At 42.8% G+C, this 21,203-nt stretch overlaps 1 pseudogene; it reads left to right on the top strand.

Annotated features, from left to right (window-relative positions):
• The first annotated feature begins 3,709 nt into the window (after positions 1 to 3,709).
• The window catches only part of LOC135556840 (protein crumbs homolog 1-like), a 38,195-nt pseudogene continuing 20,701 nt past the window's right edge, over positions 3,710 to 21,203 (top strand).

Here is a 21,203-nt window from a genome sequence, read left to right as displayed (position 1 = left end):
AATCAATGCACGGGCGTAAACCGCCATCCTTTTTTTTCACAAAAAAGAAACTCGAAGAGACGGGTGAAATGGATGGCTGAATGAACCCCTGATGCAGGGATTCAGAGACATATGTCTCCATAGCCTCCGTCTCCGCTTGCGACAGGGGATACACGTGACTCTTGGGATATGCAGCTTCTACCAGGAGATCTATCGCACAATCCCCCTGTCGATGGGGTGGTAATTGAGTCGCCTTCTTTTTACAGAAGGCGAGAGCCAAATCGGCATATTCGGGAGAATGCGCACGGTGGAGACCTGGTCTGGACTTTCCACCGTAGTAGCACCAACGGAAACCCCTAAACACCTACCTGAGCATTCTCACGACCACCCCGTTAGAGCCCTCTGTGGCCAAGAAACAGTGGGGTTATGACAAACTAACCAGGGTAGGCCTAGAACCACAGAATACGCAGGAGAATCAATAAGGAAAAGAAAAAAATCTTTAAAAAATAATAAAGAAAGTTTTTTTTTAGTTAAGGTCAGGGCGCGACAGAGTGAGTGACGGTGAAAATCCCTGGTCAGCGAAGCATCCAGGATGTCCACCAAAGGAACCCAGCAGTTTTCCTCTGAGCCGTACCCCTCCCAGTAGATGAGGTACTGGTGACGCCCAGCCCGACGCCTCAAACACAGGACTTCACGGACCGAGTACCCCGGACCTCCCTCGATGTCCAGAGGAGGAGGCATGGTGTAACTCTCATTCATCTGATTAATTAGGGATATGTTAACAGGTTTTCATCGGTCGTCCCTGACTCGTTCATACGATTAATAATTTCTAGGAGTTCGGATGGAACCTGTGATATGCTTTCAACTATCGGTATTATGTCTGTTACCCCCGCCTCGTTCATATGTTTAATTATAGCTTGGAGTTCGGGCGGTGTCTGTGATATGAGGGTTTCACATGTCTCAATTATGTCTGTTGGCTCAGCCATCTGGATAATTAATGATGTGTGTTTTTAGCTCCTGTAGTTGCGTTTTTTAATCGGATTGCTGTTTACCAAACGTGGAATTGTTCTATGCCAGAAGGATAGGTCCTGGCGGTATTGTCGCTCGAGTGAAGCCCCCATTCATTTGTGTAGCAAAACCTTTCGGGATTTTAGAGTCCTGGAGAGGCTGTGAAAAGACTAGCTTGTTCTATTTCAGGTCCGGTTGTTTCCACCAAAGAATTGGCTGAATCAAGAAGGTTGGCCGCATCCCATAATTGCCTGTTGTCTGCCTCTGAAATGTCATTTAAAACGGTAAAATCCCCCGGTTTGGTTGTTTCACTGTGAATGTTCGGTGAGCCGGAATCCTCCATGTGCTCTAGATGTGTGAGGTCTTCTGTTGTACGCTGGGGAGGAATCTGAAAAAAAAAATACAAACAAAATAGGTTATTAATGTTCTGTATTATGTAATGTTTTGTGTGGACCCCAGGAAGAGTAGCTGCTGCTTTCGCAACAGCAAATGGGGATCCTAATAATACAAAACAAAAAATGTGGGGGTATCAGCATACAAGCGCAGGTTACATTTTTTTACAGACAAGTCAATATGGTTAATGTAAAAAGTAAATAGTACAGGACACAGAATCGACCCCTGTGGGACACCTTTTTTATGTCCAGAAAACCTGATCTAACACCGTCAGTAGTTACACATTGAGGTCTATCTGTCAAGTATTTTTTTTACCGGTTATATGCAGGCTGGTATAGGGCATTTGAGGAAAGCGTCTGAATTAGCAGTGAGTGATTAACAGTATCAAAGTCTTTTGACAGGTCAATGAAGAGGGCAGCACAATGTTGACTTTAATCCATACAGTTAACAACATAATTTATACTGTAGCTAGGGATGCAACAGAGATAGTGTTATGATCTGGTCTAAAACCAGACTGATGTATGTTTAGAATACATTTTAAAGTTAAGATCTTAGCTGAGAATTAATCAAGGATTCTACAATTTTAGCTAGGTAAGAAAGTTTAGAAATAGGTCACAAGGGTCACAACCTTTGTGAAGGGGGAGTATATGGACCACCTTCCAAACCCAATTTTTTTAATTGAGTTTTTTAGCCCATATATATTGTTGTAACCTTTTAGTCACTCAAATATCACATGAATGCACATTAGACATGGCAAAATACATACAATTTCAAGACAATTTTCTTTAAAACTGCAACATTTTCTTTCACCCCATGACAAAATGTGTAGAATTGCAGGTAATAAGCTTTAAACCTGCAACATTCTCTTCACCAACATGAGGCGTGTGAACAGTTTGTGTCATGAACAGAGCTTGTGCCCATAGAAATAGACGTGGTGCGTGTGCACGCGCGGGATGTTCCCCAATGCTATAAGGAGGGCCCCCGAGTGAAAAAGTTTGGGAACCCCTGAGCTAGAGGTTGGTAGAGAGAAACGTAATCTATTGAGTGACCAGGGTCAAATAAACCACCATTTCTCTCAAATAAAAAGTCTGCCGAGATAAAATGATGATTAAAAGCAACACTTATCCCATTTTTCGCAGTTATGCCAGAGTCAGACAGAACATCCATAGGCAGAGAAGAAGATTCATTTGTATGTGCATGTAATAATGTTTTCCTAAATGTAAAAAGATCTGCAGCAGAGTCAGAGCTTAAAAAGTAGCTTGATTTAGCTTACTTGATCGAGATGGTACATCTGCAATGTGCCGGGATGGGTGGTGCATGCATGTTTACTAACCTTCCGCTCCCATAGAAAGCTTTTGTTTGTTTAGTAAATGACATGGGTACTATAGCATCTACAGCAGGGGTAGCCAATCCTCATCCTCCTGGAGACCTACTGGATGTAGAGGCTTTTGCTCCAGCCCTACTCAAAAAACACCTGAGGTAACATTATCTCTCCAGGAGAAGGATTGGCCATCCCCGATCTACAGTATGCATGATGCCAGCTCATCTGAGTGGAAGTTCTATATTCCTGTATGCTGGGCATTACGAGGAGCCATGCTGTTCATTCCTCCCTCCCTCTAAGATGTGTTTTGTAAAAACAAATGAATGGATTAATCCACTAATTAGTATTGGAGGCAACCTTTTTACAGTAAAACAAATGAAAAGAGGAAAAACATAACTGTGACTGACTGGCAGGCCAGGTGGTGTGTCATTAAGCTCTGCTGTGCTGTGTGATTAAGTAGCCCCACGGCAGCTATGAGGCTGTGCTTCGAATGAATGGAGTGATAAATGCCTCAAATGAGTGACTTCTGTCTGCCTGCGGTCGCTATGGCAATAGAGGCAATGCAGAAATGGAACTGTGGAATTGGTTGCCATGGAGGCACGCTGTGATGCTTTGTGAGGCTCTTTTTGCAAATGTCCTTGTACTGGAATGGACAATGGTAGGATTATTTTTTTCAAAGGTGGAAAGAGAGGCTTTTGTGTCAAAGGCTATTATAGAACACAATGGTTGTGTGGGACAATGCAAAGCATGACTCATTGTAACACACCGCTACGAGAACAAAACATGGATGTCTTTTAGTTCACCCTCACTAAACACTTACCCTTTTCAATATCAATACAATTTTCTGGTGGTACTGAGTACTGACATATTGGAACGAGAATGTAAAAAAGAGAAAGAGAATGTATGAAAGACCTTTTCATTAAATAATAAAATAATATATACCAGAAAAGTCTGCTGTGACATTTCAATTTCCCTCCTGGGGATCAATCAATATTAGTTGAATCAGAAATGTTTGTGCACGGACAGAACAAAAGCCAGAAAACCCTTGGCCCTCCAGATCTGGAGCGTCCCACCCCTATGCTAACAGAAACACATCAATCAGACAATCAATCAAAACTATATTTCCTGTCCCCAGGTGCGTCTCGCCTGAAGGCGAGGTCAGAGGTACCGGTAACGGACCAGTGTTCCCCAACCCCTGCTACAGCCAGGCCATCTGTCATAGCCGTGGTGATGGCTACTCGTGTTTCTGCGTGCCTGGGTTCCAGGGTGTGCACTGCCAGATAAGAGGTGAACAAGTGTGTCACAGCCCTGCAGGAACGGAGCCACCTGTATAGACAGGGTGGGCAGGTACGACTGTCTCTGCAGCCCAGGGTTTACAGGTAAGATGAGAAGAGACAGCTCCTTCAGGGCTTTGTTCAGTAGTTACCAAATGGAAGAAAAAAAATTGAAACAGGCATGTGTTATGTGAATTTAGGTTGCAAACCCTCTTAAATGGTTTAGATCAAGGGGTGGCCAATCTTAGCTGCAGAGGTCTGGTATGTGAGTGCAGGCTTTTGCTCCAGCCAGGAAGGAACACATCTCTTAATAAACTAGTTTTTAATTATAACTTTGATAAGTTGTGTCATGTGTGTTCCCGGTCACAGGATGAAGATTGCTCACCACTGATCCAATGGGTAAAACAGATGCCATCTAGTGGCAATTTGAGTTATGTACACTAGTCCTCAAATCTAACCCTCTGTTCTATAGCCTCTTCTATGCTATAGCCCATACATTTAAAAATAGAAATACAAAAACATGAAATCAGGATATCTATAGGCTTTGCTTGCTTGATAACATCCAGTTATAGAAATAGAGATTTGCTCATGAAAGATCATCTATGGGTAATCCTAGCTCTTTATAGAATCGTAGGAAAGATTAAATACACACTTAGAAAATATGATATTTTTCTATGTAGTCCATCGCCCTGTGTTCTGGTTTACAGTATGATTGATCTGGGATTCAGAATTACATAGTAGAACACAGATGAAAGCCACGCAGGGGGGCTTATGTCAAAACTCACACAGAAACAAACATTAACAACAACACGAGTAAAGGAAACAGAGCCTCTAATATCAGTATATAATGATCCTTAAGCCATTCAACATGAAAGCATTTGACATTGAGTATTATCTCCACAGGTGCATGTTGATATTCCCCTTCATGTTTCCATAAACTGACCTGTCCAGATGGTTTGGCCAGTGTGTATTATACGACCAGAGCCCTGTGACTGACTCTGTCGGCCATATTGGATGTTTGATGTTCCAGATGCCACCTGTGAGGTCCAGATTGACGAGTGTCAAGGGTGGGAGTTGTCATGACTACGTCAACAGTTTCTCGTGTACCTGCATGTCCAGTTTCCAGGGAGACCACTGTGAAATCGAAATTGACGAGTGCCAAGACCAGCCATGCCAAAATGGGGCTCTGTGTCCTGAGTAAGAAGTTTGTGTGTGTGTGAGAGATTTGAATTTTGTGGAGTAGAACAAGAAACGCCTGCATAATGCTTGCTTGTATAGCTTCACTTTTTATTGGGAAAGTAATTAGTACTGAAACTGAAAAATCTGTAACTAAAAATCGTTATCGTTCAGGTACAGCTGCGACTGCTCTCAGACCACCTTCACTGGGCGACACTGTGAAACTCCTCTCCCTCCATGCAATCCCCAGCCCTGTGTCAACAGCGCCACCTGTGTGGAGGACGAGGGGAACTATACATGTGACTGCTGGCCAGGTACAGTACAGTACAGTCACACAGTTACAAAACAGAAAGCACAGTAGGCATGTCATTTGTTCTTGAAATGGCACCTGCAGCCCCTCTCTAGACATCCCCTAAGAAGGTATGAGAGTAAGGTGGAGTGAGGGAAAGACAGGGAACTCATTCTAAGAACTTGGTGAGAGCGTGGTTGTCCTATGGTTATTTTGCATTCAAGCTTCCCACAACTTCCTGGAAATAGTGCAGGATAATTGCTTGGTTTTGGAACATTCTCAGCACATTAAGGAACTTGACAAAAAAATCTTTATTTTCTTGGTTTCCTAAAGATACACGAATGGTTCAATTTATTTTTTATTTGAAGTATTATTCTAGGAACACTAAATGATTTGATATTGGGAATGTTGTCAAAGTTCAGAGAACTTTCAGAAACAACATCCTTCTGTGGGAATTTCAGTACTTCCATACAGCATTCCACACAAGTTCCCATCTGGTTCGATTTAATGTCATGTTTTTACTACATTCTGGGAACGTACTCAAAAATGGTGTGACTTAACTGATGTTCACAGTTCACCGGATGTGCTACCTGTCCCAGACCTGCTGTTTTAAAGTCTCTAGAGACAGCAGGTGCTGTGAAAAGCTATGAAAAGCCAAATTACATTTACTCCTGAGGTGCTGACCTGTTGCACGCTCTACAACCACTGTGATTATTATTATTTGACCCTGCTGGTCATCTATGAACATTTGAACATCTTGGCCATGTTCTGTTATAATCTCCACCCGGCACAGCCAGAAGAGGACTGGCCACCCCTCATAGCCTGGTTCCTCTCTAGGTTTCTTCCTAGGTTCCGGCCTTTCTATGGAGTTTTTCCTAGCCACCACACTTCTACACCTGCATTGCTTGCTGTTTGGGGTTTTAGGCTGGGTTTCTGTACAGCACATTGTGACATCAGCTGATGTAAGAAGGGCTTTATAAATAAATACATTTGATTGATTGATTGGTTGATAGATTGATGGATTCAGAGAATGTATGGTTCTCTTTTATGTCAGTTCTTCGTAATATTCTGGGAATGTCAATAAGCTCTAAATTCTGTTCTCAGAACATAAAGAAAACTTTCCATGAAAACCACAAAACATTAGCAACTTTCATAGAATGTTCTTAGTGTTATTTAAAAACACATCCATTATGTTCTCAATATATTGAGAAAGCTATCCATAAGAAATAAAAAATAAATTTAACCCTTAGAGCATGTTCCAAGAATGTTACTTAAAACATGCATTCCGTTCGCAGAACATTTAGAAAACTTTCTATATAAACTATATAAACCACAGGAAAACTTCATGCTGCGTTTGTGACCAAGTGGGGAGTGGGAATTTACCACCATAGAGTTAGATAGATGACTCTAGATTAATAAAACCTATTTTAGCATTGGAATTGCCATTGAGGTCTTCCACCATTTTAAAGTAGTCAACTGGGTAGGCCTTCCTATGGGTGAAGGAAGGATTACATGATTTCATCCGGGTCATCAGGAGGAATCAGCCAATGGATTATACTCGTGAGCAAACATTCCATAACTGTAGGTGGCAGTAAATAGCTAACCTTGGCTTTATACCTGTTCAAACAACACAGTCTACCTGGCTGCATGCACCCTTTCAGTATGTTTTCCAACTCATAGAAGTAGTAGGGGAAAAATGGACTACTTAAAAATGGAGATGGCCTCAATGGTTGTCCATACGCTCACAAACAACATCATGGGAAAGGGTGGTACCAAGCCAGTACAACCTAATGTCAGTACAACCTAATACAACCTAATGCATTCAACTGAAATGGGTCTTCCGAATTTAACCAAACCCCTCTGAATCAATGGGACATAGAGAATGATAGAGATATCATCTTTATGTATGTTTTCCACATAAGACTGGGTTAAATACACTGCTCAAAAAAATAAAGGGAACACTTAAACAACACAATGTAACTGCAAGTCAATCACATTTCTGTGAAATATAACTGTCCACTAAGGAAGCAACACTGATTGACAATATATTTCACATGCTGTTGTGCAAATGGAATAGACAACATGTGGAAATTTTAGGCATTTAGCAAGACACCCCCAATAAAGGAGTGGTTCTGCAGGTGGGTACCACAGACCACTTTTCAGTTCCTATGCTTCCTGGCTGATGTTTTGGTCACTTTTGAATGCTGGCGTGGCGGTGCTTTCACTCTAGTGGTAGCATGACATGGAGTCTACAACCCACACAAGTGGCTCAGGGAGTGCAGCTCATCCAGGATGGCACATCAATGCGAGATGTGGCAAGAAGTTTTGCTGTGTCTGTCAGCGTAGTGTCCAGAGCATGGAGGCGCTACCAGGAGACAAGCCAGTACATCAGGAGACGTGGAGGAGGCCATAGGAGGGCAACAACCCAGCAGCAGGACCGCTACCTCCGCCTTTGTGCAAGGAGGAGCAGGAGGAGCACTGCCAGAGCCCTGCAAAATGACCTCCATCAGGCCACAAATGTGCATGTGTCTACTCAAACGGTCAGAAACAGACTCCATGAGGGTGGTATGAGGGCCCGACGTCCACAGGTGGGGGTTGTGCTTACAGCCCAACACCGTGCAGGACGTTTGGCATTTGCCAGAGAACACCAAGATTGGCAAATTCGCCACTGGCGCCATGTGCTCATCACAGATGAAAGCAGGTTCACACTGAGCACATGTGACAGACGTGACAGTCTGGAGATGCTGTGGAGAACGTTCTGCTGCCTTCAACATCCTCCAGCATGACCGGTTTGGCGGTGGGTCAGTCGTGGTGGGGGTGGCATTTCTTTGGGGAACCGCACAGCCCTCCATGTGTTCGCCAGAGGTAGCCTGACTGCCATTAGGTACCGAGATGAGATCCTCAGACCCCTTGTGAGACCATATGCTGGTGTGGTTGGCCCTGGGTTCCTCCTAATGCAAGACAATGCTAGACCTCATGTGGCTGGAGTGTGTCAGCAGTTCCAAGAGGAAGGCATTGATGCTATGGACTGGCCCGCCCGTTCCCCAGACCTGAATCCAATTGAGCACATCTGGGACATCATGTCTCGCTCCATCCACCAACGCCACATTGCACCACAGACTGTCCAGGAGTTGGCAGATGCTTTAGTCCAGGTCTGGGAGGAGATCCCTCAGGAGACCATCCGCCACCTCATCAGAAGCATGCCCAGGCATTGTAGGGAGGTCATACAGGCACGTGGAGGCCACACACACTACTGAGCCTCATTTTGACTTGTTTTAAGGACATTACATCAAAGTTGGATCAGCCTGTAGTGTGGTTTTCCACTTTAATTTTGAGTGTGACTCCAAATCCAGACCTCCATGGGTTGATAAATTTGATTTCCATTGATAATTCTGTGTGATTTTGTTGTCAGCACATTCAATTATGTAAAGAAAAAAGTATTTAATAAGAATATTTCATTCATTCAGATCTCGGATGTGTTATTTTAGTGTTCCCTTTATTTTTTTGAGCAGTGTATATTTGAATGGCCCTTCAACTGGTAATTATTAGTGGGAAACTCGTAAATTTCCACTTTGTTACAAACGTAGCACTAGTAACATTCAGAAAACATTCTAAGAATGATATTTAAAGGACCACTGCAGTCAAAAACATGATTTCCTGTGTTTTATATATACAATGAACAAAAGCATTAATGCAACATGTAAAGTGTGTAAAGCTGAAAGTTTTGTCACAACACAATGCCACAGATGTCTGAAGTTTGTAAGGCTGAGTACAGTTGGCATGGTGACTGGAGGAATGTTCACCAGAGCTATTTCCCGTCTCCAACATCATTTTCGAGCATTTGGCAGTGTTTCCAACCAGCCTCACAACCACAGATCATGTGTATGGTCTGGGTGTGGGCAAGCGGTTTGGGCTAGCCAACATCGGGTGAAATTGGAGGGCGTGCAATTCAAATACATATTCGCATTATTAAACATTCATGAACATACAAGTGTCATATCATTTAAAATCTTAACTTCTTGTTAACATCTTGGTGTTAGGGGGCAGTATTTTCATTTTTGGGAAAAAAAAGTTCCTGTTTTAAACGGGATATTTTGTCAGGAAAAAGATGCTATAATATGCATATAATTGACAGCGTTGGATAGAAAATACAGAGGAAGCCATTATTCCAATCGGTCCTAGTGAAAAAACGAATTGTCCCGACGGATATATTATCAAATAGATATTAGAAAAACACCTTGAGGATGGATTCTAAACAACGTTTGCCATGTTTCTGTCGATATTATGGAGCTAATTTGGAAAAAATTTCAGCGTTGTGGTGACCGCAATTTCCAGGTGAAGAACAAACGGAGCTATTTTGCTTACAAAAATAATATTTTAGGAAAAAATGAACTTTGACTGTCTACCTGGGAGTCTTGTGAGTGAAAACATGCGAAGTTCAAAGGTAAACGATTTAATTTGATTCCTTTTCTGATTTCCATGACAAGGTTGACTGCTGCTAGCAAGGCATAATTCTATGCTAGGCTATGATAAACTTACACAAATGCTTGTCTAGCGTTGGCTGTAAAGCATATTTTGAAAATCTGAGATGACAGGGTGATTAACAAAAGGCTAAGCTGTGTTCCAATATATTTCACTTGTGATTTTCATGAATAGGAATATTTTCTATGAAGATTTATGTCCGTTGCATTATGCTAATTAGTGTCAGATGATGACAACGTTCACGGGATCGTGTGTCACTATAGGTTAATCTAACTGCATTGTCAGATTTCAAAAATGCTTTACGGCGAGAGCTTACCATGCGATTGTCTGAGGGCGGTGCCCCAAATCAACATATTTTTCAACCAGTACATGCTTCACAAAACCACAAATAGCGATAAAATAAATCCCTTACCTTTGAAGATCTTCCTCTGTTTGTGATCGCAAGGGTCCCAGCTACAACATGAATGGTCGTTCTGTTCCATAAAATCCTTCTTTATATCCCAAAAAGTCTGTTTAGTTGGTGCCATTGATTTCAGTAATCCACTCGTTCAAACGTGCAGACAAATGAGTCCAAAAAGCTACTGCTAAACTTCATCCAAACAAGTCAAATGATGTTTTATTTAATCCTCAGGTACTCTAAAATGTAAATAAACTATAATATGTCACACGGAAAGTAGTATGTTCAATAGGAAAGGCAAATTTGTAAGCGCGCGCAGAAAGACTGATTTGCTTCAGGTGGTAACCTCACAAATACTCCAAATACTTGTTCATTTTTCAAAAAAGAAGCCTAACACCTTGAATAAAGACTGTTGACATCTAGTGGAAGCCATAGGAACTGAGATCTGGGTGACGGACATGCATAGAAACAATAGGTTTACATAATAAGAGCCTGGGAGCTCAAAAAAATAAATTCTCGCCTGCCATATGAATTCTGTTATAGTCTCAGACATTGTTTTCATTTTATTTTACCTTTATTTAACTAGGCAAGTCAGTTAATTAAGAACAAAATCTTATTTTCAATGATGGCCTAGGAAAAGTGGGTTAACTGCCTGTTCAGGGGCAGAACGACAGATTAGTACCTTGTCAGCTCGGGGATTTGAACTTGCAAACTTTCAGTTACTAGTCCAACACTCTAACCACTAGGCTACCCTGCCAACCCAAAACAGTTGTAGAAACTTAAGTGTTTTCTATCCAATGCTACCAATTATAAGCATATCCTAAGCCTGAGAAACAGACATTTAATTTTGCGCATGTTTGTCAGGCAGAAATTCTGAAAAAGGCACCCTAGCCCTAACAAGTTATGTCAAGGTTGTGAACGAAGTGCTCCATTGTGGCATTGGGGTTATGGTATGGGCAGGCATAAGGTACGGACAATGAACACAATTGCATTTTATCTATGGCAATTTGAATGCACAGAGATACCGTGATGAGAGCCTGAGGCCCATTGTCATGTCATTCATTCACCGACATCACCTCATGTTTCAGCTTTTATAATGCACAGCCCCATGTTGCAAAGATCTGTACACAATTCCGGGAAGCTGAAAATGTCCCACTTCTTCCATGGCCTGCATACTCAGACATGTCACCCATTGACCATGTTTGAGAGGATATGGATTGATGTGTACGACAGCGGGTTCCAGTTCCCGCCGATATCCAGCAAATTTGCACAGGCATTGAAGAGGAATGAGGCAACATTCCACACGCCACGATTAACAGCCTGAATGCGAAGGAGATTTGTTGCGCTTCATGATGCAAATGGTGGTCACACCAGATACTGACTGGTTTTCTGATCCACTCCCTACCTTTAAGGTATCAGTGACCAACAGATGCACATCTGTATTCCCGGTCATGTGAAATCCATGGATTATTATTATACTATTATTATATTTCCATACTATGAGGTTGGAATAATATTGTGAAAATGACGATAGTGCCCTTTTAATATAGGAGCTATTTGAAAAAACAGCCTGAAATTACAGCCGTTTTGCCAGTCAGGAATCTTCGCTCCCGGAAGCAATCTGAAACCAAAAACACAGGTTCCCACAACTTCCAATGAACCAAATCTGCTATCTGGGATGGAGAGAGAAGAGGGAAGAAGAGGATGAGAAGAGGGGGTAGGAGAGAGAAAGAGAGGGGGGGTATTGAAGGAGAGCGAGGGGGAGAAGGAATGAGAGCAAGAGTTCTCACAATGTTGGAAATGTATTTGTTATCTTTATAAATACAGAGGTGTGTGTGTGTGTGTGTGTGTGTGTGTGTGTGTGTGTGTGTGTGTGTGTGTGTGTGTGTGTGTGTGTAGCCCTCTCTGCTGGCCTGCATGTGTACATGTGTGTGTGTTGTCTATCCCCTCTATATGCGTTACACTCTGTCTGTGTCCAGTTCAGGGTTCAAGGGTCGTCAGTGTGATGTGGATGTGAGTGAGTGCAATAGCAGCCCCTCTCTATGGTGGCTGGTGTATAGAGCTGTCCTGGCATAGCCTGTATGGTTCAGAGCCTCTGCGTCCAGACCACTACGACCCACAGCACGCTGCAGGATTCATATGCAGCTACCAACCAGGAACCACAGGTAATGTGCCATAGAGACATTATGAATGATTATTGAGAACTGTCAAAAATTGTCCAAGGTTCAAAGTGCTGGGATGTTTGATGATTCTATGCACTCCCATAACAAATTAGGGCATGCTCAATTAAAATGTTAAAACCATAAGTATGGATATGGATATTGGTCCAGCCTATTATTTAGGGCACGCCCAAAAGTCAATGATCAGCTCTCAGTTTAATAACTATGTGACAGGTACCAAGCATGTGTATGGTTGTAGCTTGGGTTTATTTACAGTTTTCACCCATTCACACTCTTCTTTTACAAAAGAGGAATATTCTAGTCGCCCTGCTGTTTACACAAGCCTGTGATCTGCCTGTAAGGCTCAGCAGGTAAGAGTAGTGGCTGGGTCTCCCAACACTGTTCTATAATTGACTTCCTAGCAGTCACCAGTGCTCACTCTGTAAAATGCACTAATTGCATTAGTGTTAATCCTAAGGATCTGGCTTTCCCAGACTCCTGCCTGCAGTAGGACTCAGCACTGTGTTTAGTTGTGCATGGCTAAAGACGAGGACAGGGACTGCCGGATACCCTGATGATCTATGGTCACAATGAGATTGTACACACAGTGGTAGTTGACATCTAGGCGTGCGTGCAACTACTGTTGGGAAACTCATAAACCAACGCAATGCTGAACGTGGAAGTATGGATTTCGAGCATTCTATTGCTAAATGCAGGTATGGTTATGTTCTTCTTTGTGCTTTCATGTATGTGACTATTTGTTTCAATGACAATGCTATACAATCTCATTGAAGTACATGGAATTAAGTGATTATTGTTGATCATCGTGTTTTAAGCTTCCCATCTTTTCTGTGTGATGTTGTAAACTGGATTGAGAAAATATCTTCATCTAGTAACTTTTGTTGCTACTGTATATAAGATTGAATGGGTCTATTGGCCTGAATAGAAGCCATGGAACTGTATTTTACCACTAGCATATTCTTATATTAAGAATAGATGCTTATGGTTACAGAACCTATACTATTCTTTATCTGAAATCAAATGGAATTGAAAACTAGACATGGACCTTTTACTTTACTTTTACTCTTATCAATGTTGACACTGCCAGTTGTTCCATCACAAACTGTCATGAACATAAAGCTCCCGGCTACAATCCAATCAAAGCCACATTTACATTATCCCACCCCTGGATAGCCACTATTGGCTTAAAAAGCCAAATGTAACACAATAACTGCCAATTAATTACCAGCATCATTTCCCCTCTGTCTTGTCATGACTGTCCTGTAAGAATCTGAATGGGTCAGATCGGCTTTGCAATGGATGGCAGTAACCAGACCCTCTCTCACCTACAGAGGGGAGGAGGGAGCTGCTGGGGGATTGACAGTTCACACCCTGTTGTAAATTAAAGGAGAGGAGATCTAGGGTCTCCCTCTCCAAAATCCACAAAGGAATGTGCTTTGTCTCCAGAGACTTTCCCGCTGAAACTTTAACACGTTCAAAAGCGAATACTGGAACAATATTTCTAACATTAGAACGTGGGGAATGGTCAGAGGTGATCTAAAGAATAAAAATGTCATATGGGATGCTATTTTAAAGTGTTATAAAGGAAACACTTTAACTTAAAGTATATTGAATACATTTACAAAGTCTCAGTCCTTACCGTTGTATATAAAATATGAACATTTATGAGTATTTTTGTTAAGATAGGAATCTGATTTTAGGAGCCATGAGAGAGAATTTGTCTCCTATAAACTTTACAGAGTAAGTAGCCATGCCCCAAGTGAGGTCAGAGTGCGTGTCAGCCTGACGAAACCGTCCCTTTTGACCAGAGTGCATAAAGGGATGGGTAAAGAAATGAACATTTAGACCAGAACATCGCCAGGCTGCAGCTGCTTGTGTAAAGTGGTTTGAACTCTGAATACCAACACGGCATGGAGAAGAAAACTCCCCTCTCAGACAGTCACTGGTACAGCTGATTAGCTGTCATAAAAAAGTATCTAGAAAAGTGAATTTAATTGGGACCATTCTACTATCCTTCAAACCATCCTTTTCTACTACTCTTCTAAAATCACTGTAGTACGCTACTCTCATCACCCAATGGGAACCATCGATACGGCTGGCTAGCCTATCTTCAAAGGAGCATCAGTAGATGAGACAGGTCTGGACCCCTTTCAGACAATCAGAGCCTTACAAGCATGCCGCTGAAAGGTCCATCAACCTTCCTACGGAGGGCTGGTTCTCACAGAGACCCACAGCTAATTAAGGCATTTCAACGTAAATACATTCATGATTTCTTACTCCAAATGGGCAGCAAAGTATATGATTACTGTGAGAATAGTTTCTAAAATGTATCAACGATAAGTGTATTTTTCTCTCTCTATCTCTCCATGTCGTTGTGTAACAAGCCGCCATATGGTGTGTCAGTCCGCTAGGGACCTTTTCCTAATGTATTAAGTGTGTATGTTATCCTGTGTTATCATTTAGTTAGCTAGTAAATAAATAATTTAACTTGTTATGGCTGCAATCCCACTATCGGGATAAGTGTCATCAACAACCGCTGAATAAATATTTATATTAATGAAATCACAAGTGCAATATAGGAAAACACAGTTTAGCCTTTTGTTAATCCACCTGTCGTGTCAGATTTTGACATTATGCTTTACAGCGAAAGCAATTCAAGCGTTTGTGTAAGTTTATCGATCGCACAACAAAACATTAAGTACACTTAGCATCAGGAAGCTTGGTCACGGAAATCAGAAAAGCAATCAAATTAATTGTTTACCTTTGATGATCTTCGGATGTTTTCACTCACGAGACTCCCAGTTACACAAAATGAGCCTTTTGTTCCATAAAGATTATTTTTATATCTAAAATACCTCCATTTGCTTGTCGCGTTATGTTCAGACATCCACAGGAAAGAGCGGTCACGACAACGCAGACGAAAATTCCAAATAGTTTCCATAATGTCCACAGAAACTTGTCAAACGTTTTTTATAAATTAGGAATAGAAAAATTAACTCTATATACATCATATATATGTACTTTGGGCCAGTAACCAAAAGGTCGCTGTTTGAATCAACCAGGTGAAAATCTGTCAATGTGCCCTTGAGCAAGGCACTTAACCCTGATGTGCTCCTATAAGTCACTCTGGATAAATGTACAGCTATATCATTATCAATAAAACTGTATAACAGATAACTTGCCCTCGGGGCCAAACCTCTGCCTTCACATTTCAGATTAAGATTACTTTAATGGTCAATTGAAAACCCAAAATGTGTGGTGTGGATTAGCGGTTAGGGCCGCTGCCTTCAGAGCGCACATATTGACCTTTCGTGTGGTTACCTAGGTTACTCATTAGTTCACAGCAAAACACAATTGTCTTGTCTGCTTGCATTAGTCAATTACAAAACTACATTTAAGAAAAGTACAAGTCTAAAGATTACTTTTCAACATTGCCTGCGCCTGAGCGTTCTCACTGTTAAGAAAAAACATAATGTTGCAGGGCTTCCCTCATACTGTACCTCTTTTCATGACTGTGCTAGCAGCCATGTGACCAACAACACAAACAGACTATACAGATACGAGTAGTGATTGGAGTTAGACGGACTATCCACTTCATTTTTGAACGCTTTCAAAACTCGGAAGCCAAACGTGGGAACTATGGATACAACTTCCTCTGTGCTCTCGCATTATCAATAATTAATATGCACACCACTAGAAGTCGCTGCATTAGCATGTTTCCGTTAGCCGATACATCCTGAAAAATAGTGTAGGCTACCTATGATTACGTTAGGCCCATGTGATACTTTTTTTTTAGCATTGAGTTTATGAATTATGGGCTAATATGCATGCACTTCTAGTTTAGGCCATAGGCTACAACCCAAGCCTGTCAGTCTATTTTTGGGGGGGGGGGGGTGTTGCAGCACATACTTCCCATGGCTATGGCACTCCATGAACAGTGTTGCCTACACCCTGGGCTATAGGCTATGCAAGCCTCTCCTCATAAGCCATTCCTCTTCTCGTAAAGTCCAAGGAAAAGCTATAGTAAATGTATTTGTATAATTTTTTATTCTAGGCCTATTCAGCACTGAGCCCGTTCTTTAGGGTCTCTGCTTTTTGCTGCCACTAGATTTAGAAGAAGTGAGTGTTTCAACACTAATCTTAGGAATGGAATACCCTGGATAACTTGTTTTTAAGTCTTATTTGATAGTGAGGGAAACATTCAACCCGACAATTGGTCAATTGTGTTCCTAGAGATTCTGGAAATGCCTCTGTTGACGTTAAACGTTTTTTTTTGGGTGAATCCGAATCGTTTAGTTGGTTAAAGAAGCACTCTAGGCTATGGATCATTTCACAAGTCATCTGTAACATTAAAAGTAAAAGTCAATATTGTTAATGTAAATGGTAAATTAAATGGCTAGTTGCAGGACGAAGATGCAAGCTTACCTGTCATGTCCACAACAATGGAGCAGCAGACCAAGCAATATGCGAGAGGACAATTATTCTGGTCGTGTCAAATTCATTTATTTATTTTATTTAACCTTTATTTAACTAGGCAAGTCAGTTAAGAACAAATTCTTATTTACAATGACGGCCTACCAAAAGGCAAAAGGCTTCCTGCGGGGATCGGTAATGGAATTTAAAATTGAAATAAGTTAAATAAAAATAGGACAAAAACACACATCACAACAATTAATTTATCAGGTACTGAGGCCATCGATTCTGTTACTTATTATTCGTGTGAGATATTTCCATTTTGGGATAGTTATTCACTGAATTGCTAGTACTAGTTGCTCATTCTGCTACAGTGGTTACAAATGTCTCGCTCTCGGTGGAATGCGAATGCATTATCACATGATACTGCCTTCTAATCCCTTCCCAAAGGGCAGTAACCTAAGGTAGGTGCCTTTGGATGCAGATAGGAAGCATCTTTTGTATTTTGGATAATAACAGTATGCTACACCAACATTAGTTTCCTTTCATACAAAGTGTCAAAACAAGTGCCCGGCACTGGGCATGAACTTGTAATGCTCAATGCCAAAAGCATGCTGATCAGACCACTGCACTACAGCAGTTGCCCATGCAAGGCATGAGAATACGTGATGGTATGAGGTCAGTTGGTTTGCAGAGCTTTACCCAAATCATAGAGCCCGAGGTACGGTATTGCATTGTGTAGTCCACAAACACGGCATAAATGCCTGTCAGTGACAAAAGGTGTCGAAGTTGACCTGACAAGATGTCGAGGATGATGAGGGTCAGCTCAGAGATGGCATCATGGGGTATATGACACCGCAGGCTGCTTCCTCTAGTCTAGAACTTCACACCAATATAGATTACACATAAACAATTATTCAAAAAACATAAACAATACATATATGGGGAAGGTTAACATGTCTCCAGTAAGAAGTAATAGTGTAGTCATGTACTATAATAATACATACATTATTCATGATTCATAATAGACAATAGTGCTTTCAAAGATGAGGAGAATAAGTATGTTTTCTGTACTAGAATGGCAGGAAAGGTGAAGAGTGAATAATTCCCACCTGGGAGCAGTGCTTAGAGAAAAAGTTATTTAAAAAAAAGTTATGGGTTTCCACACCTTCACAGACTAAACTGTACCAATCATAGTATCATTGACCCACATCAACGTCCAGTCTCCCTTCCCTTCCAGGTACCCTTTGTGATGAGGTAGTGAACATGTGCAACCCCAGCCCTTGTGAGAACGGGTCTCAGTGTCAGAGCGTTGTGGGGGGCTATGTATGCCACTGCTCCCAGCAAAGCCTTGATGAGTTCCTGTATGGGGGCTGGAACTGCAGCGAAGCGTTGGTGGGCTGTGAGGGCCATGAGTGTCAGAACCAGGGCTCATGCTCTCCGTTCCTAAGCGACGGGCATCATGGCTACTCCTGCCACTGCCCCCCAGGCCACACCGGGCTTCTCTGCCAGACCCGCACAGCCTTCTCCTTCGAGCAGAGCGGCTACCTGTTATTGCGGAGCCCCATGATGTCCACAGAGGCCTCCTGCAACATCACCCTGAGTTTCCGGACAGTGCTGCCCAGGGCCGTCCTCTTCCAGCGGGGCAGTGGAAGGCTGATCCTGGGTCTGGAGCTGTTGGGGTGCCATCTGAGACTCAGCCTGAGGAGGGAGGCCTCGGCTGGGGGTAGGGCAGAGGCCCTGCAACTTAACCAGACACTGGAGCTCCCCCTTAACGTGACTGATGGGAGGTGGCACTCTGTGGAGGCCGTGCTGGGGGGCGGCCTACTCAGCCTCAGGCTCCTGGATGGCGGGGTCTGTCAGGAACAGGACTGTGAGAGGGAAGCCCAGGTCGCAGACACACTGGCTGGGACAGACTCTCCAGAGTCTCCCCTCCAGAACACCTTCATCGGTGGGGTGGTGGAGGAAGGTGTGGTTCTGGTCACGGTCCCGGCCTTCATCGGCTGTCTGCAGGACATATTTGTGAACTCCCAGCTGGTGGTTCCGGGGGAGTGGCTGAGCGACTCGGCAGTGAACATGACTATAGGCTGCAGCCACAGAGACAGATGCCAAGACAGCCCCTGTCAGAACAGAGGACAGTGCACCAACCTGTGGCAGAGCTACCAGTGCTGGTGCCCCCGGCCATATGAAGGCCAGGATTGCACTGAGGGTAAGAATGGAGGAATGAGTGGACAGAGTGGATGGGGGTGCTGAGTATAAGATGTAGTCGATATCTCCTTTAATTTCAAGGGTTCATTTTTGTCCATTACATGCATAGCTACGTACCAGGGAGGGGGGGGGGTTATATCAGCTTTAATAGATAGATCCATCAATGTTACTGTCTGCATAATTAACAACAAAATTAACAAAAATTCGCAAATACAGTGCATTCGGAAAAGTATTCAGTCCCCTTGACTTTTTCCACATTTTGTTACTTTACAGCATTATTCTAAAATTGATTAAACAGTTTTTTTCCCTCATCAATCTATACACAATACCCCATAATGACAAAGCAAAAACTGGTTTTTAGAAATGTTTGCAAATGTATTAAACATAAAAAACAGACATTTTACATTAAAATAAATATTCAGACCCTTTACTCAATTCGTTGCTGAAGGACCTTTTGAATCGATTACATCCTCTAGTCTTCTTGGGTGTCACGCTACGCTAGGCACACCTGTATTTGGTAAAGCCACTGGGTTTCTTCATGCGTCGCGCTGACAGAAATAAACATCTGTCTGGGAAGAAGAAGGGCGGGAGTGTATGCTTCATGTTTAACGACTCATGGTGTATTCATAACAACATACAGGAACTCAAGTCCTTCTGTTCACCTGACCCATAATTCCTGACAGTCAAATGCCGACCACATTATCTCCCAAGAGAATTCTTGTCAGTTATCGTCACAGCTATGTATATACCCCCTCAAGCAGTTACCACGGCCCTCAAGGAACTTCAGTGGACTCTATGTAAACTGGAAACCATATATCCTGAGGCTGCATTTTTTGTAGGTGTTTATTTTAACAAAGCAAATTTGAGAACAAGGCTACCTAAATTCTATCAGCATATTGATTGCAGCACTGGTGCGGGCAATACACTGCTACTCTAACTTTCGCAATGTATACAAGGACTGCGGGCCGCCCCTCTCCTTTTCCATGGCTGAAGTGAGTTAGGCATTTATATGTGTTAACCCTCACAAGGCTGCTGGCCCAGACGGCATCCCTAATCACATCCTCAGAGCATTCGCAGACCAGCTGGCTGGTGTGTATACGGACATATTCAATCAATCCATATCCCAGTCTGCTGTCTCCACATGCTTCAAGATGGCCACCATTGTTCCTGTACCCAAGAAAGCAAAGATAACTGAACTAAATGACTATCGCCTCGTAGCGCTCACTTCTGTCATCATGAAGTGCTTTAAGAGACTAGTCAAGGATCATATCCCCTCCACCTTACTTGCCACCCTATACCCACTTCAGTTTGCATACCACCGCAACAAGTCCACTGACGATGCAATCGCCATCACACTGCACACTACCCTATCCCATCTGGACAAGAGGAATACCTATCTAGGAATGCTGTTCATTGACTATAGCTCAGTATTCAACGCCATAGTGCCCAAGCTCATCATTAAGCTGGAGGCCCTGGGTCTCAACCCCGCCATGTGCAATTGGGCCCTGGACTTTCTGACAGGCCACCCCCAGGGTGCATGCTCAGCCCCCTGCTGTACTCCCTGTTCACCCATGACTGCGTGGCCATGCATGCCTCCAACTCAATCATTAAGTTTGCAGATAGTCGACTCCTGAAGTGTGAGTGGACTGAGCAATCCTTATTACTCTCTACACCTGCCTCTTCTAACCCTACTCGGTCCCCTTCTTTCACATGCCCTACCCTGTCCTTTGCCCATGCATACCCAGTCCTGCCTTTCCCTGCCCTGCACACAGCCATGCCAATCTCAGGAGGCTGAAGAAATTCACCTAAAACCCTGTCAAACGTTTATAGATGCACAATTCAGAGCATCCTGTCGGGCTGAGTCACCGCCTGGTATGGCAACTGCACCACCCTCAACCTCAAGGCTCTCCAGAGGGTGGTGTGGTCTGCACAATGCATCACCGAGGGCCAACTACCTGCTCTCCAGGACACCTAGAGCTCCCGATGTCACAGGAAGGCCAAAAAGATCATCAAGGACAACAACCACCTGAGCCATTGCCTGTTCACTCCGTTACCACCCAGAAGGCGAGGTCAGTAAAGATGC

This window comes from Oncorhynchus masou, chromosome 15 (genome assembly GCF_036934945.1).
Source record: "Oncorhynchus masou masou isolate Uvic2021 chromosome 15, UVic_Omas_1.1, whole genome shotgun sequence".
In the NCBI taxonomy this organism is placed as follows: Eukaryota; Metazoa; Chordata; class Actinopteri; order Salmoniformes; family Salmonidae; genus Oncorhynchus; species Oncorhynchus masou.
Note: the sequence above shows the minus strand (reverse complement) of the source record. Positions and strands in the feature narration are given on the sequence as shown.